Genomic DNA, 15,576 nt, shown 5'->3' on the forward strand with positions numbered 1-15,576 from the left:
AGCCGGCTGCCAGGAAATTAGCTCCTCGTTTGCAGTATGCAGAACATGTACGGCGGCTTCATGATTTACTCGCTCATCTGCTTCACATTGCGCCTACTCTCCCTCGCGACTGTCCTGGCGTACGCAATCTTCTGTTGCAAAACAGGAGTGAAAATGAGCACTGCAGCGTTGGAAGAGCTCTGCCACTACCCACGTAAGGGTGGCCAAGCCTGCCAGGGACACGGCCCCTCTTGGGAGGGGAATGACAATAGCTTTGGGGACGGAGGGGACACAGCAGGGGGATGTGGTGGTGGCTTTGAGGACAAATGAGATGTGTTTGGAGGGATGTGATGATTGCTTGGGGGACAGAGGTTACACAACCCCTCATGAGGGGATGCAATGATGGCTTTGGACAAAAGGGTGGGTGCAATAGGAGCATGTGATAGTGGCTTTAGGAACAGTGGGAACAGAATGGAAAGGTGTGATGGTAGCTTTGGGAATAGAGGGAACACAGTGAGGGCATATGATGGTGGCTTTGGGGACAGAGGGGACAGAGTGGGGGTATGTGACAGTGACTTTGAGGACAGCAGGGACACAATAGGGGGATGAGATGGTGCCTTTGGGGACAGTGGGGACACAGCAAGAAGGTATGATGGTGGTGGCTTTGGGGATACAGGGGTCATAGTGGGGGTGTGTGATGGTGGCTTTGGGGACAGTGGGAATGCAGCCCCTCAGCAGGTGGATGTGATGGTGGTTTTGGGGACAGTGGGGACACAGCAAGAAGGTGTGATGCTGACTTTGGGGACAGAGGGGACACAACAGGGATGTATGATAGTGGTTTGTGGACAGTAGGGATGCAACCCCTCAGCAGGGGGAGGCAATGGTGTCTTTGGGCATAGAGGGGACATAGTGGGGGTATGTGACAGTGACTTTGAGGACAGCAGGGATACAACGGGGGGATGAGATGGTGGCTTTGGGGACAGTGGGAATGTAGCCCCTCAACAGGTGGACGTGATGGTGTTTTTGGGGACAGTGGGGATGCAGCAAGAAGGTGTGATGGTGGCTTTGGGGACAGAGGGGACACAGAAGTGGTGTATGACAGTGGTTTGGGGACAATAGGGATACAACTCTTCAACAGGGGAATGCATTGGTGGCTTTGGGGACAGCATGGGGGATATGATGGTGGGTTTGGGGACAGAGGTTATGCAGCCCCTCAACAGGTGGATGTGATGGTAATTTTGGGGCCAATGGGGACATAGCAAGGAGGTGTGACAGTGGGTTGGGGGCAGTACAGATGCAACCCCTCAGCAGGTGGGCACGACAGTGGTTTTGGAGACAGTATGGGCACATTGTGGGAGATGTGATGGTGGCTTTGGGGACAGCACAGATGCAACCCTTCAGCAGCCAGACGTGACGATGGTTTTGGAGACAGTGGGGACACAGCAAGGGGACGGAGGAGACGTCAGAGTTGTGCCGGTGGTTTGGGGACAACAGGGACGCAGCCCCGCAGCAGGTGCCTGCGGTGGCAGCTTTGGGGACAGGTAGAGTCGGTGAAGCGGAGGTCCTGCGGCCGGGAAGAGGTGTCAAGGCGGTGCGGGCATCCCGGGAGGTGCGGGAGAGGCCATCCCGGGGCTCGTCCCGCAGGGCCCGGCGGGGCGGGGGTCGCGGGGCGGTTGCCATGGCAGCAGCCGGGCGGCGCGCGCGGCCGGCGGGGCGCGGCGCGGCGCGGCCCCGGAGCGTACCATGTGCGCCCGGCGGCGGGAGGCGGCGGCGGCGGCGGAGGGGCCACGACGGCGGCGGCTGCTGCTGCTGCCCTGCTGCTACCGCTCCGCCACGGCGGGCCCGGCGACCCAGGAGCCGCTGCGTCAATGTAACGGCGGGGACGGGGAAGGACAGGGTTGGGGTGGGGGGGACACGCTGAGTGGCATTTCCACGCCGCGCGTGGCCGCGGGGAGCGGGGGGGGTGTGGGGGGGTGGGCGGAGGGCGGGCGGGAGGCGTTAAAATGGCGGCGCGCAGGCGGCCCCCGCGCTAAACCGGCCCCCGTGGCTCGCCCCGCGCCGCCGCGCGTGGCACGGAGCGGCCGCCGCTGCCTGCGAGCGCCGCCGCCGCCGCCGAGGTAAGGCCGGGGCTGCCGCGGGGGGCTCGGTGCCCACGCCGAGCCGCGGGCACGGGGGGCGCGCTCCGGGGAGGGGGGCGCGGCGGCGGGGGCTGGTCCCGGTGCCGGTGCCGCGGGCGGGTGTCCCGGGAGCGCCGGCGGACCGGCCGCGGGTGCCGGCGCGACTCCGCATCGCTCCTTTGTCTGGCGGCGGCGGGCCGGGCCCCGCGCCGCTCCGCCGGGCGGTGCGCAGGGCGGCTGGCGCGGCCGGAGCGTGGCGGGGACGGCGTGCTGTGCTTTAAAAGGGAGAGAAGGAAAATATACCACGAAACCCGCACCGAAACTAATTTTTTGCAGCCGAAAGTGTTGCAGGCGCTGCCGTAGCCCCCCGAAAGCCTCGTAGCGTTGCAAAACCCCTGCCTGGAGCAGAGGGAAGTGGAGTTTTACTTCTGGAAAAGCAGCCCGAACTCTCTCCGGAGGGCTCCGGCCGCCGCAGCGGCGAGAGAGGGGCCGGAGGGGAGGGGGGGTTTTTTCCTTTTTTTTTTTTTTTTTTTGGACTCTTATGAAGACATGCGCATTTGTTCATTCTTGCCACCGCACTGGAGTCTGCCTAGAAACAAAGAACACAGCCTGGCGAAGTTGATGCTGGCTCCCAAAGTGTCTGGCTTTTTTTTTTTTTTTCTTCCTTCATTTACTTGTGCGATAGTTAAAAGCCTCGGGATGTTTCCTTCAATTATTTCCATGTGCCTGCTGGTGGAAATACCCCCCCACACACCCCCTCGCGCTTCGCCCCTTCGCCCTCCTGAACCTTGCCAAGGCAGGTTACGCATTTTGGAAAGTGCAGCCATGATAGACAGAGCAAGTTCTCTCTCCCATTTTGCCCCGGCCCCGCGGTGTGACAGCTCGCAGGAGGTGTGCCTTCCCACCGGGAGCCACCCCCTTGCTGAATCATCGCCGAGCCATGGCCGGACAGCTCGTCCTCCCGGGGAGCAGAGCATTCCCCGGCCGAGCATGAGGCGGTGGCGAGGCAGACGCGAGGCACAGACCTGTTAACATTCGGTTCAGGCACGGGCGAGCGGCTGCGGGGAGAAAACCTTCCCCTTTCATGGCAGCGGGAGCTGCGGATGCAGTTTTGAGCTCAAAGGCAAGACGTGCGCTGCTGTAAGGAACATCCCCTGCCTTTGAGGTAGTGAAACTCCGAAAGCCTGATTCCTGCAGCTTTTGCGTCTCTGAAAACTCCCGTCTTGCTCGGATAGGCTCCGTGTGTGATCAACACCTGGCTCGGGGAGCGACGTGCGGGTTCACGATGCTGTGGCTATTAGCAGTAATCCTGTATTGCGTTTGCTCAGAGAAGCATGTGAGCAGTAGTGTGTGTCCGTGCTGTTTGCCTAAAACTAGTTTATTCTGCGTTTATGGAAGTCGTTGCCTTCGTTAGCCAAGGAAATAATGACTTAATCTTTCTGGAGCTTGGGGTGCATGTGTGTCAGATGCTGAGGTGTTGCTAGGTATCCCTGCCTCCATTCAAAGGTTGCCAAAAAGTATGAGAGTGAGAGGTGGGATGACCAATTTTGAGCTGGGGTGTATCAGGCAAGACTGAATTGCAGCAGTTGTTGGACATGTAACATGATCCTGTAATTAGAGTGAGGTTATAGTCTATACCGTGTTGAAACTATTGAGTGTCTGAGTTGGAGCAGTCTGAATTAAGCTAGTTCTTCTGGGATTATGCAGAAGCAGTAGTGCAGTTAAAAGTTTCCATACAGCAGCTTTCATGAGGATGCAGTGATTTTTTTCCCCCTGTGGGTCCTCCTTGCGGGTGTTTTGCTGTTAAGGTAGTACATGGAGGCTGCAATGGTGCTGCTCTCCAGGTTGGAGAAACGCCTTACATGACACAGTCCTGCTCCATGGAGCTTTATTTACTCATGAGTGTCTGAATAATGTAGCTTGGCCCTGGTGGGGGTGGAGGGGTAGGAAAAACTGCTGAAGGGAGGACTTGGGGCTTCAGCTTTGTGCAGAACTGGAGGACTTAAAGGACTCTTTAATTTGGTCTTAAAACTTCTCTGCCCTCATCAGTCTCCATACCTCAAAAAAGATGTGTGTTAGCAAGTGATCTGGTGGAGAGTCCACAGGCTGTGGTCTTTCCAGTGCTCCTGCCAGTGGGGAGGACCCTGATGGGGCTCTCGAGTGGCTCTGGTTTGCTGTAGGGTTGTACTGGTGTGGAGCCCTGGCAGCACAGCTCTGCACCAGCAGACCTGGGAGGATGTGCAGAGTTACGGTGTGTGGGCACCAGCCCTGCTCACGATGCTAATTTCCCTTGGTGTGTGTGTGTGTGTGTATATATAGATATGGTACATATTTAAATGAAGTAATTTTAAAGTAGAGATGGCCCAGAAAAGTTTGAGAGCTATTTCGGTGTATGAGTGTTTGTCTTTGAAAGACAATGGACTGTGCTGAAGCTTCTAGGTATTATGGGATATGCTTATAGCAGGAGAAGGAACAGTCTGCTTTGGGTGCAGTTGGCCTTCCTAGAAGTGGCTGAGTTGTGCATATGCCCCTGGTTCAGGCTGCATACAGCTGCGTGGCTGTTGGGGGTCTGGCGCTGTCTTATGGGCCTTTTGGGATATACTGGCAAGGACCCAAAGCAGACCTGGTGGTCAGCAAGGAAATTAGCCCCACTGTGCTGTAATCTGTGCTGCTCAGCCTCCTGCAGCATCTGGCTAGGCCAGGAGAATTCAGGGTGCCATATCCTTCCCACTGTTGTGGGAGAGTGAGGAGGCAGATCTAGGGGTGTCATTCCTCCCTCCCAGTGCTGGACCATGTGCTGCAGGAGGGTTACTGACAGCAGGGATGCTGGGCAGTTGTCCTTCTGAGATGCTGGGATGTTGTATCCACACAGAAGATTTTCTAGTCCTTTTTGTGCCCAGTTCCACTTTGCAAGCAGTGGTGGCCTGCTCTGCCCTCATATTCTCTGATGGGGAATGGATGGCATGAGCCTTAATGTTATTCTTAGATTTTTACAGACCTAGAAATTTTCTCCTGGGCTTGCCCTGACTTGGCAAGAGGAATAGAATACATGGTCTGTAGAGTTTTGCACATATAGTGCCACCAGAAGCGAGGTTTTGAGAGCTGTTTTTCGTGTTTAACTGAATCTCAAAGAGCAAAAAATCTTGTGACTGCAAAGAGGGAGAGGTTGACTTTCTTACTTTTTGCAGTGTAGCTTGCAAATCAGTTTTGAAGCTGGTGCTGTGGTGGAAGAAGCAGTCCTGCTTTCAGCCCTTTCCCTCCTGTCTCTTCACCATCTTTGTGAATTAAGAATAATCTTGCAGAATAACGGGTAAAAAAGTGATGCTCGTTTTAGCCCTCACTGCTCCTTGGTTCACTTCTCCATGTGACCACAGAAATGGTTGTGTTGGCACAAGGACTTGTGGGGCACAGGCAGGACAGGATGGGGCTGAACCACAGCAAAACTGCATGGCTGGTGTCTGGCAAATGGATCTTCCTAAACGCACAAGTCAAACCATGGCTGTCATAGTCATCAGTTTGCCTGCAGCTCAGTCAGGAGCCTGAAAGCAAGTGAAGATTTTCTTTGTGGCTAACACAGGCACAGGTGAAGATGATGAATTTGCAGTGAGGATTTGGTGACTGATTCCTGCAGCAGGACACCCCTGCTGTGTTGGTGGTGAGAACTTGGCTTTGGCAGTGGAGTAAACCATTGTGTGACTCACATGTGTTGGGAAAGAGTACTCAGCCTTCATAGAAGCAGGCTTTTCTGACCATGACCATGCTAGAAGTCACGTGTGGAAACTGAGTACTAGAAACACAGGGCTGGTCATTGAGAGGGGGGCTGAGCACTGACAACCAGACTTGGCTTAGATCTCTCTTTTCCAAAAGTAGTCATAGGAGCTGTGGCTCTCTTGGTGTATCTGAAAACAGTGCAAACGTCCAGCCAAAGAACTGCCACCTCAGGCAGACATGGCATCCTGAATTTGTTACCCAGGTCCAACCTTCCAGCACCCATTAGGAAAAATGTGAGAAAATTTTTTGCAACGTGATAGAAACACTGTTTTGAGGAGTGACTGCAGCCTGGAAGCAGGAAGGGGAGGATGTCTTTATTGAAGTGTGTGTTTGCTCTTAAAATCCCTTAAAAGCTCTGAAGCTCAAGCTTGCTTGATTTGCTGTGTTTGCCATATGTAATGTTTCAGTGAGAAGTTTCAATTCAGTGTGGCTGAGTTGATGCAGGAGTTCCTTTTTAGGTGATAGGGGTCCACTTACCCATGTGTAAAGTACTGGTTTACTTTTTAGACTTTTTTTGTGAGCTTCTTTTTAATTGTTGTAGTCCAGACCTCTGGGCAGTGCATGCATCCTTCTCTAGGCCAATACTCAAGTCCTAATTTGTCATATTATTTAAGCACAGGCTTGTCTCGCTTGCTGAAGTGCAGTCTTTAAGCTGGAGCATTTATAATGTTTTGTAATTCTCTGTTCACCTCTAATGAGCATCACGGGTACCCTGGGCTCTGTCTGTGTGTCTGCTGCTGGAATGGAGTTCCTTTTTGTGCCCCCTAAGTATAGAAACTGTATAAATGTATCCTTTTAGTTTTTCTCCAGGTTCCCGTGTGTGCAAATTGCTGCCCCTCAATAGATAATTTACCTGAATTTGTGCTTGTGATGCTTTTGCAGTTGGGCACCTCTTACCTGCTAAGCTTTGCAGTGTGTTGTTCTTTTAAAAGGTGTGTATCCTCCCCTTTTTCCATGCCATCTTCCAGGAAGGATTGTCTACCCAGAGTGATCTTATCATCCCCCATTTTAAGTGGTGTCAGCAGATATTTGTTTTTTTCCTTCTCCTATCCTGATGTTAAGTACTCACCATGGGAATGAGTTGCTTGTATTACTCACATGGAGCAAATCTGTGGCTTGGCCTCCAAATTATCTGGCCCTGCTGAGCGAGGGCAAGGGCCTCGGGAGCCCAAGTAAAGGTGCCAGGATCTGTTTGCCTGCATTTTTTTTTTTTTTTTTTTTGGTAAAAGCAGGGAGGCCGATAGCGAGCTGAAAAAGCGGTGGCCTTCTGAGCCGGGTATTTTATGTCTGAGGGCTTCTGAATGCATAAAATCAGAGAGAATGTGTCTGTGTAATCCGATCTGCTCTTGAAAGCCTTGTGGAGGGCTGCATGCTGCAGACATAAGCTGTGTCAATAAGAACTCTATTCACCCTCGGAAAACAGCCTCGTGATCGGGTTTGATTGGCAGGCTTCCTAAGGGAGGGCCATTTTTTGAGAAAGAGCTCTGATTTTTTGGCGGTACTTCTGACTGCCTTTTCAGACTCCCACTTATTGTTCTTTCCTTGGCATGATAAACTTGGATATTTTTTGCTGGGAGTTTGGTGGGGGGGGGCAGAGGGAGGATTTCTTGTAGCAGGATAACTGCAGTGTGGGGTGTTTCCTTCCTCTCAGTGCAGCCCCTCTGCCAAAGCAGTATTTACGAGCATGAAGGTGAGGCATTTAAAAGAATATGAGGTAGGACTGGAGGTCACTGCGTGCAGGAGAGCACACCATACTCTGGTGCGTGCTCAGGGTGCTGTCTTGCAGAACAGTGGCACAAAACACCCGTCCTTGTAGAAGTCTTGGATGGTAATGCACAAAATGTGTGGTTGTGCATGTTTATGTGCTTTTTTTCCCCCTTGGTTCTGCAGATGTCTCTGTTACCCAGAAGTGTTGTTGGGTGAAATTCTGCTTTCGGTAATGCTGCCATAAATCTGCTGCGAAGGCAGTGTTGTACTAATGGCTGTAATTTGCTGGTTGCTATTATTTAAAAAAAAAAAAAAGAAATCACGCAAGTAAAAAAAATCTAATTCTGCTTTATGAAGTATTCTACACCTGGCATGTAATCTTTTAAAGTCTTGTAGGAAAAATCTGCTTGAGCTGATAAAAGTGATGCTTGTAAGATTTGCTGAAAGCCGAATTTTAGTCAAAATACCAAGTTCTGAGCTGCTGTTCAGTGGGTAGTGTTTGTGTAAATGGCATTTTCTGCTGCATTACATGTGTGTTATTCAGTGTTTGCTCTGCCAAGGTCTTAAATCCATTCTCTTTGGGGTTGAGTTACTGACTTTAACAAAAGAGATGCTGGACTGTCAATTTTGTATGTTTCTTTTTTTCTTGCAGGTCCCTTGGTCTATCTGTCACTGTTTTTTAAAGCTCCATGTCCTTACTCAAGTGATGATTAGAAAATTAGCTCATCTGTATGTCTTTCTGGGTTATTCCTGTAGCTGCAAATGAAAGCTTGAAAAATATAATTAGGATGTAATATGCACGAGCTCAAAAAAAAAACCCAACAAAAAATGAAGTAATGCAAAGCTATTATTTAAGAGAAATGTAATTATGTTTTGAGCCAATTGAGGCTTGACTTAATTTCTCAGGGTTTGCTGGTGATGATGTAATAAAACCAAAATTAACTCCTGAAATATGCCTGTCCTGAGTCAGGAATTTGGCTGGTGAAAATGGAGAGAGCCACCGAAAGAAGGGGAATCCCCTCGCAAGGGAGCGTGGCCCTGTGCAGTTTGCAAATGAGTGCAGCATTTGGGATGATTCCTGCAGTCCCATTTACCTGGCTCTCCCCAGCTGATTCCCCTTCAATAAAGGCCTGATCTTGCCTCCAAGAGCTTTAATAACAAACTGTCTGGTTTAGGTGCGATTGGCCCCTGGGCAGGCGGTGTGCGGCCCTGGGCAGGGTAAGCATGGGCAGGAAACACTGGTTTCTCTGCTGCAGCTGGGTGATTTGTTTTTACTTCCTGTTCCCAATCTGTTTGGGTCAAAAGTAGCGGTGTTTTTCCATATTAAGATGTTTGGCTTCATTCTGCAAGGCAGCAATAAATTTCATGCTGCACACAACGTGTTTCTTATATTTCAGAGACGCTTTATTGCTGCCTTTGACTTTTAATTTGGATGGTGAAACCTTTATTAGCACCTTCTTTGTTGCACAACCTGCTTTTCCAGGAAAACAGAAAGCTTTTTCTTTTTTTCTCCTTTCCTTCTGTTTTGGAAAGAGCCTTTGAAATAGCTCACAGGTCTGTAGCTAAGCAGAGGGAGAGGATAGCAGGTCTGTCTGCCATGGCTGGCTCCTCAGCAGGCTCACAGGGAGGCTGGGACACCTCAGCCTGCTTCTGTGCAACTGGTCATGAGGGGATAATGCTGCTGGAGTTAAGTGGGATTCTGGGACTTAATTCATTAGTGTTTGTGAAGCATTTGGTGATCTTTTGGTGGAAGGTTCTGGGACTGTATGGTGGGGAGGTGTGGTTGTGCCGTGCAGGGCTGTGATGCTGGGAGGGAGCCCGTGTGGGTTGATGGACCACTCGTTAAAGCAGTGCTAAAGGCTGGAATGCTGAACTACCAAATGTCCTCATCTCACTGATGGGAAATCCTGCCCAGTTTTCCAACCAGTTCCTGTGAAAGAGCATCACCTGCTCTGAGCCATGGCTGGCTGCCAGGCTGCTCTGGGAATTGTTCTCCAGAGCACTGGATTAGTCCACATCATGCAGAGTGTTACCACAGGCCGTAAGGTACAAAACTGATGGAGAAGAGAGAAGTGGGCTCTTTGGGCTCTTCCTCAGCTGGGCAGCAAAAGTGCTTGTGTTCCTCTTCCCAAAATCTGGCCAAAACTCTTGATCAATGCTGGTCACTCCTAATCAAGCTGTTCAGTTGTAGGCTCTCCTACTCTGCAGCTGGCAGGTCAAAATGGATAAATCTTATTATAGCTATACCAGGTATCAGTGGGCTCCTTTTAAATATAGTCTGAACATTTTTTATATAAATAGTCATGAGCAGTGCCCAGGGGGCTTGTATTGCACCTTCAGATACATTTCAGTAAAGCTATTTTTGAAGTAAAAAAAAGAAACAGAATGGTTATCCACATATGTAATCCTCAGGGTTACAGGTGGTTTATCCTCTTTTCTCTGAAGCCTCCAGTTTCTGGTGTTTTGTCTGATGAAGGAAGCCAGAGTGCAGAGGTGTCTTGTGATGCCTTCATGCCCTTGGATAGACTGCCCAGGTTTTGGCACTGGCATCTCCATCTTGCCTTTGCACTTGACTCCTGGATCCAGAAATGAATGCCTGCATCCTGTGTACTCTACTTGTTTCTCAGATGAAGTCCATCACTGATGAATTCAGCTTGACTAATTACTCAGTGAAGCACTTGGTGTGACAACCTCAGTGCCCTTTATTAAGCACAGCTTGAGCTAACGTTGGCCGTGTCCTGAGTACCCAGGCATGGTCTGCCTAATGCAGCAGCACCTTTCGTGCTGTGCTTGAGGAAGCTACACTTCAGGTCATGTGAATAAGGCCAGCCAGAGTGGGATGCACTCCTGAAGGATGACCAGCAAGCCCCTTCCCTCCTGCTTCTCTGCAGTGAGGTGGTACCTCCTCTTCTGCCTCTGAATGCAACCAACTCCCTCCACCTTGCTCAGAAGTGGAGGCAGGTTGTCCCCATTCCTCCCCATACCTGCTCAGCACACCCTCTAGGACCCATCTGCCTGTGGTGTGGCTGGCTCTCACCCGGGACTGACTCCCTTCACCATGATTTTCAGGGTCTGCAGAGCAGTTGGTTGAGAAGCTGTGATCCATATTTTTCCTGAGACTGAGGAGATGAGTAGGGCATGTGGGGTAGATTCTGCATGAGGTTTTATGAACCTTGCTGGGTTGGGGACTTTCCAGCTCCAGTGACTGTGTTGTAATATGACTCATTCAGTAACTGCTGCTCAGATACCAAGGTTAGAATGAGGATGCTGCTGCCGAACAACAAATTCATTCTGTATCCTGTGTGAGGTGGAAGGCTTATCCTTCTGACAAGACCCTGGGATCCAGTCGTAAGGTATAGGGAAGCTTCCAGTGTGTTTAATAACAAATGTATTTATTTTCTGTACAGTGCTACCGATCTTGTTTCTCTAGAGATACCAGGATTTGTAAATTCAGCCCAACTCTAGAGATTGTCCTAAATGCCCTTAGTTGGGTGATTTACACCATTTTACATGCCAGCTTACATGAGAAAGTTTTTCCTTGGGTCTTGGATTATCCCCACCTGCTCAGCCAACCTGTGAGATACAGTACCTGGTGCCTTCTGGGTAGAAAGAGTGGTTGGATAATGCTGCAGAATTCATCCATATCATAGGGTCTGTACCCAGTTCCTCTAGTATGTTTTTTATGTATATGACTTTCAGCACACACAAGGAGAGAAGCAAACATGGGGAATGTGTGTATTTGGGAAAACGGTGGAAACCTCTTGACAGTGGCATTACCAAGGCAGAGCCATTGGCTGCTCGAGCTCCCAGGCTGTACTGTCTGCACTTGGCTCCATGGGTGCCATGAGGAGCTGAGCCTGCGGTTTCGTGCCCTTCAGATGGTTTTTGTCACTGAAAGGTGCGCTCTGGTTCCTCCCTGCTGCTGTCCTCTTTCCTCTACTTTGTGCTCAGCCTCATGAATGCTTGTCCTGGCCAAGTGAGAGGGTGGGAATGATGCCTGAGCCGATGCAGCCTGTGCTTGGGTCAGCTGGAAATGGTGGTGACAGTGGAGCTGGAGGACACCCAGGGCTGTAGGAGAGCGTTTGTGTGGGTGAGGCTGAGCTGGTCACTGATGGCCTTTCGCAAGGTGCGGGGGCTTTTTAGTTCGGTAAAACACTGTTATAATTATGTACTGATTTAATAAGAGTTATGCTAAATGCAGCCATTGCATAAGGCCCTGAGCTAAGGGGAGGTGCCTTTGAGCAGCAGTAATACCCTTTTTGAAACAAAAAGACTGGACAGTTGAATTGAACTGATCCTGTGCAGCAGCAATTCACCACGAACTACATTTCAGATAACTGCCCACTGATTCCAGCTCTGTAGGCCTGGGGATGTGTTGGCTTGACTTTTCAATGTGGGGACCAGGAGAGCAAATGGGGAAGGCCACAGTCCAACCAAGCACACCAGACATGGTTTTTTTGCCATGGAGTTCCCTTTCTCTCAGTAAAATGTAGTGCAAGCACTTGTGAGGCGCTTTTAGCGTGGTCGTTCAGCAGCAAACACATGACTTGGCTGGTGACTTGCTTGTCTGATGGCTTTCTTTTGAGCATCCTCATATATTTCTTCATCATTGTCATGATGTCTGGGGAGAGGGATCCTACAGTTGAACTGAAACTTAAATTCCAGAAGGAGTTTTTTTCCTCCTGAAAGTAGATCTGTGTCTGAGTTTCCTCTTGTTACTGTGCTTCATCTTCAGTTTGCTGGTGCTGGCTGTAAAACTATTAAATTCCTAGTGGGGGTTGGGCAGAGCAGTGCCTTCAGTTGAGTCTGAATGTTAGTGAGGAGCAAGTCGAATTTAAAATTGAGCTTTGGTCATGAGCGAGAAACACTTTTTGTTGGTCCTGTGTGCCTGTGACAGGTGCTGATGCTGTGGCGTGGCTGGGCTGGCGAGTGTCAGCTCCCACTCCCTGTCAGAGCCCAGGGCTGAACACCTTCTGCAGGAGTAATACTGCATGAGTGAGGCTTTCCCCTTGCCTGTTGATAGGCAGAGAACCCATTAGGACTGCAGAACCTTGTTTACAGAGTTATGCAGCAATTACAAGCATCCTGTCTTCCCCTTTTTTTGGTTGAACTAACACTGCAAATCCATTTTTTTATAAGACGCCTGGTACAACAAAAGTGTTGAGGGGCAAAAGTCCATTGTGGTGATTATAGTCCAAATATAACAACTTCGTGATAGGCAGAAAGTGAAGCTGACTACAAATGGGAGTGATTTTGGGAGGAACGTACAAAACTTAATATTTTGAATGATAGAAGAATGAATTTAAATTCATTTAATGTCAGTAATCTTTGTATTATTAGCCTTAATCTGCTTCTGAGAAGCATACAGACGTGATTTTTTTTTTCCCCCAGCTCTCCATAGAACTGCATTAATAAGAACAGAGGGTTTCTCCTGACCTCTGCCTTTAGACTGTGAGCTCCCAAGGGCACAGATTTTCCTTCTGTATTTTTGGACAGCATCTGCAGGTAGTGAAAGCTGCCACAAATAAATGGCAAAGCTGTGAGCATGTTACTGCAGTCCCAGATCACTTAGCAAGGGGCTAATCCTGCATGATGCTTACAGGAGAGTTAAACAAGGGCTGCAATCTGATATGTGTGTGGGTGGTTTTAGGATGGTCTTAAACCTGTGTGTTGCCAAAGTGGTTTTCAGCAGGGTGATCTCATGAGGAAACCGAAAGCTGGGAGAGTGTGAGAGGGTGCAGGCTGCTGTAGGTCTGGATGTACAACTTTCTGGATGGTTTGCCTGAGGGGAGGTACAAATGCAACAGTATTGTTGAATTTGATGCTGGGTTGTGGAGACAAAGAGGCAAGACTGGCTTTAGGATTGTTGTTTTTACTTTCAGTATGGGGAGAGAGTGCCATGGCACCATGGCAGCATCTGACACCTTCGGGTGGGAGGTTATCACGATCCACTTCATGCATCTCCCTCTTCTGAGGGAGAGAGCTGGCTCACACAAGCTTAGGTTTCTGCAAGAATGTGATGTTGCTCATCCTGGAGATCCAGGCAACCAAAATGAAAGAGAGAATTAAAGCGTGAGATCTGCTTGCTCATGACCTGAATCCCCTAATCACAGCCTCGTGTAAGTGAAGGTCTTAGGCTGGGTTGAGTAGAGGGCATTTCCACACAAGTGGGCAGTTATCCACACATCTGCCCTCCACCTCCCAGAAGTGGAGTTTACTCGTGATGGAATATAGTTCTAAGGACCTTAAACCTTTCCTTAAGCCAGACCTGCTGTGTGTGACATTGCTTCCCCTGCAGCAGGCACATAGTGAAGGCACGGTGAAGATACATGTGTGCTACCTGAGCTCCCTGTCCCCAGGACTCCTCCCCTGGGTGCCAGAAGTGTATCCTGGTGAGTCCCTGCCTTTTGGAACTGGGCCTTCATTTGATGGACTTGGATTAGAGCCTTAATTGTATTTGTGTTGTGATGCTACTTTCTAGTTAATCTGGGAAGTACCATTGAGGTTGTTCATGCAACAGTGTGGCCACTTCCACTGACCCTGTAATTTCCTTTTGGCCCTGGCTTTTTTTCCTAGGGTGTCCCACTTATGCCAACCCAGTGGTAATCCCTCACTTTCAGCATTGTGTTCAGTTTATTCCAGGTTGTAAGACTGCAGCCAGTGATGTAAGACTTGCTGTTTTTTTCGAGTAGGTGGCTAAACTGAAAAATCAATTTAAAAAAAAAAAGGAATTTATTCCACTTCGAGTGGTTTCAGCAAAGAAAAGTAAAAGAAAAAATTGTCAGCACATTTTTGGCATGGAGGTGAAGGGAAGAGCATTTTTTTGTGGAAAGATACATAATTTGTTTATTTATTAGATGAGAGGTAGAGATGTTTCAGCTGAGGGATGGAGGAAAAAAGAAAAGGAAAAACAAGGTGGGGGAAGAAGCCTAGTGCTCTTTGCATTTTGTAAAGAAATGCTTCAGTTTTTCTTTTGAAGCAGTCTGGAAATTCAGGTTAGTCACTGTAAAACTGAATAAATAATTTCTCTGAAAAGCACTGCCTAGGTTGCACGCATAACAGGTAGAAAGGCAAATTAAAATATTTCATAAGAGGCCTGTAAAAGCACCTTTGGCTCAAATCTGTGTAGTGTAAACTGAGGGAGCATCTCTGATTTTTCTGTTACCTGAGGATCTGGCTTTTGTTTTTAATCTCTTTTCCTCTCCTTCCCCTCCTCCTCCTCCTGTCATATGAAAGGTGTGTTTGTGTGGAGGATTTCTTGCAGCACACATTCAAGGACTGTTTCAGAGCTCAGATAATTTCTCCAAAGGCTCCTTCTAGCCTTGGTGGAGTTGTTTTTTTTACAGCTCCTGTTGACCAGTAGGGTATTGATTCAGCTTCATGTCAGATACAGATAATTGGGGTTTTGAACATCCCCCACAAACGCTTAACAAAACCATGCAAATGTCTTTGAGAGCTAAGAAAAACCTGTGTTGTTGCCTGAAGGTTGAATCCACAGCTAGCTGCCTTCTTGGAATAGGCTGATAACAAATTATTTGCTAATACCTCATTCGTGGGTTGATATTTCCACTGCTGCTACTGATATGTGACAAAGGTTGAGGTTTTTGGGTCACGAGGTGGGGAGTGCAGGAGCCAGATCCTCATAAGTCTTGCTACATTGTTTGTATGATGTGCTTAAGCAAGATAGGACAAGCTGATGTCCATCAGCCTCTAGTCTTCTGACTTCTGCATGTTGGCCATGTGGGGTGGGGACAACAAAGAACAGGCCAAGTGTGGCAAACTAGAGGAGCCATAAACTGGCTTGCTCTTGGGATGTACTGTTGCAGCAAGTCACTGGGCTGTGCCTGGTAAGGTGCTGTTGAAGGGTGATGTGGTATCTAGTTGAAGTTCTTTGTGTTCAGTTGGTGTCCTGTCTTGTGTTTCTGATAAAGGATGAATAAGTACTCAGGGCCAGGTTGGATGAGGCTTTGCGCAACGTGATTTAGTGGAAGGCATCCCTGCC

General features: G+C 49.3%; 1 protein-coding gene across 4 annotated transcripts in view; it reads left to right on the top strand.

Annotated features, from left to right (window-relative positions):
- The first annotated feature begins 1,741 nt into the window (after positions 1-1,741).
- The window catches only part of MBNL3 (muscleblind like splicing regulator 3), a 93,386-nt gene continuing 79,551 nt past the window's right edge, over positions 1,742-15,576 (top strand). Inside the window, exon 1 of one of the 4 annotated variants that reach the window (XM_032701694.1) lies at positions 1,742-1,849. The gene's annotated coding sequence lies outside the window, so the exon portion shown is untranslated. Of the gene's footprint in view, positions 1,850-2,076; positions 2,097-3,035; positions 3,262-15,576 lie in introns of those variants that run through there. The other 3 variants (XM_032701697.1, XM_032701696.1, XM_032701695.1) reach the window with 3 other exon arrangements.

This window comes from Chiroxiphia lanceolata, chromosome 14 (genome assembly GCF_009829145.1).
Source record: "Chiroxiphia lanceolata isolate bChiLan1 chromosome 14, bChiLan1.pri, whole genome shotgun sequence".
NCBI lineage: Eukaryota > Metazoa > Chordata > Aves > Passeriformes > Pipridae > Chiroxiphia > Chiroxiphia lanceolata.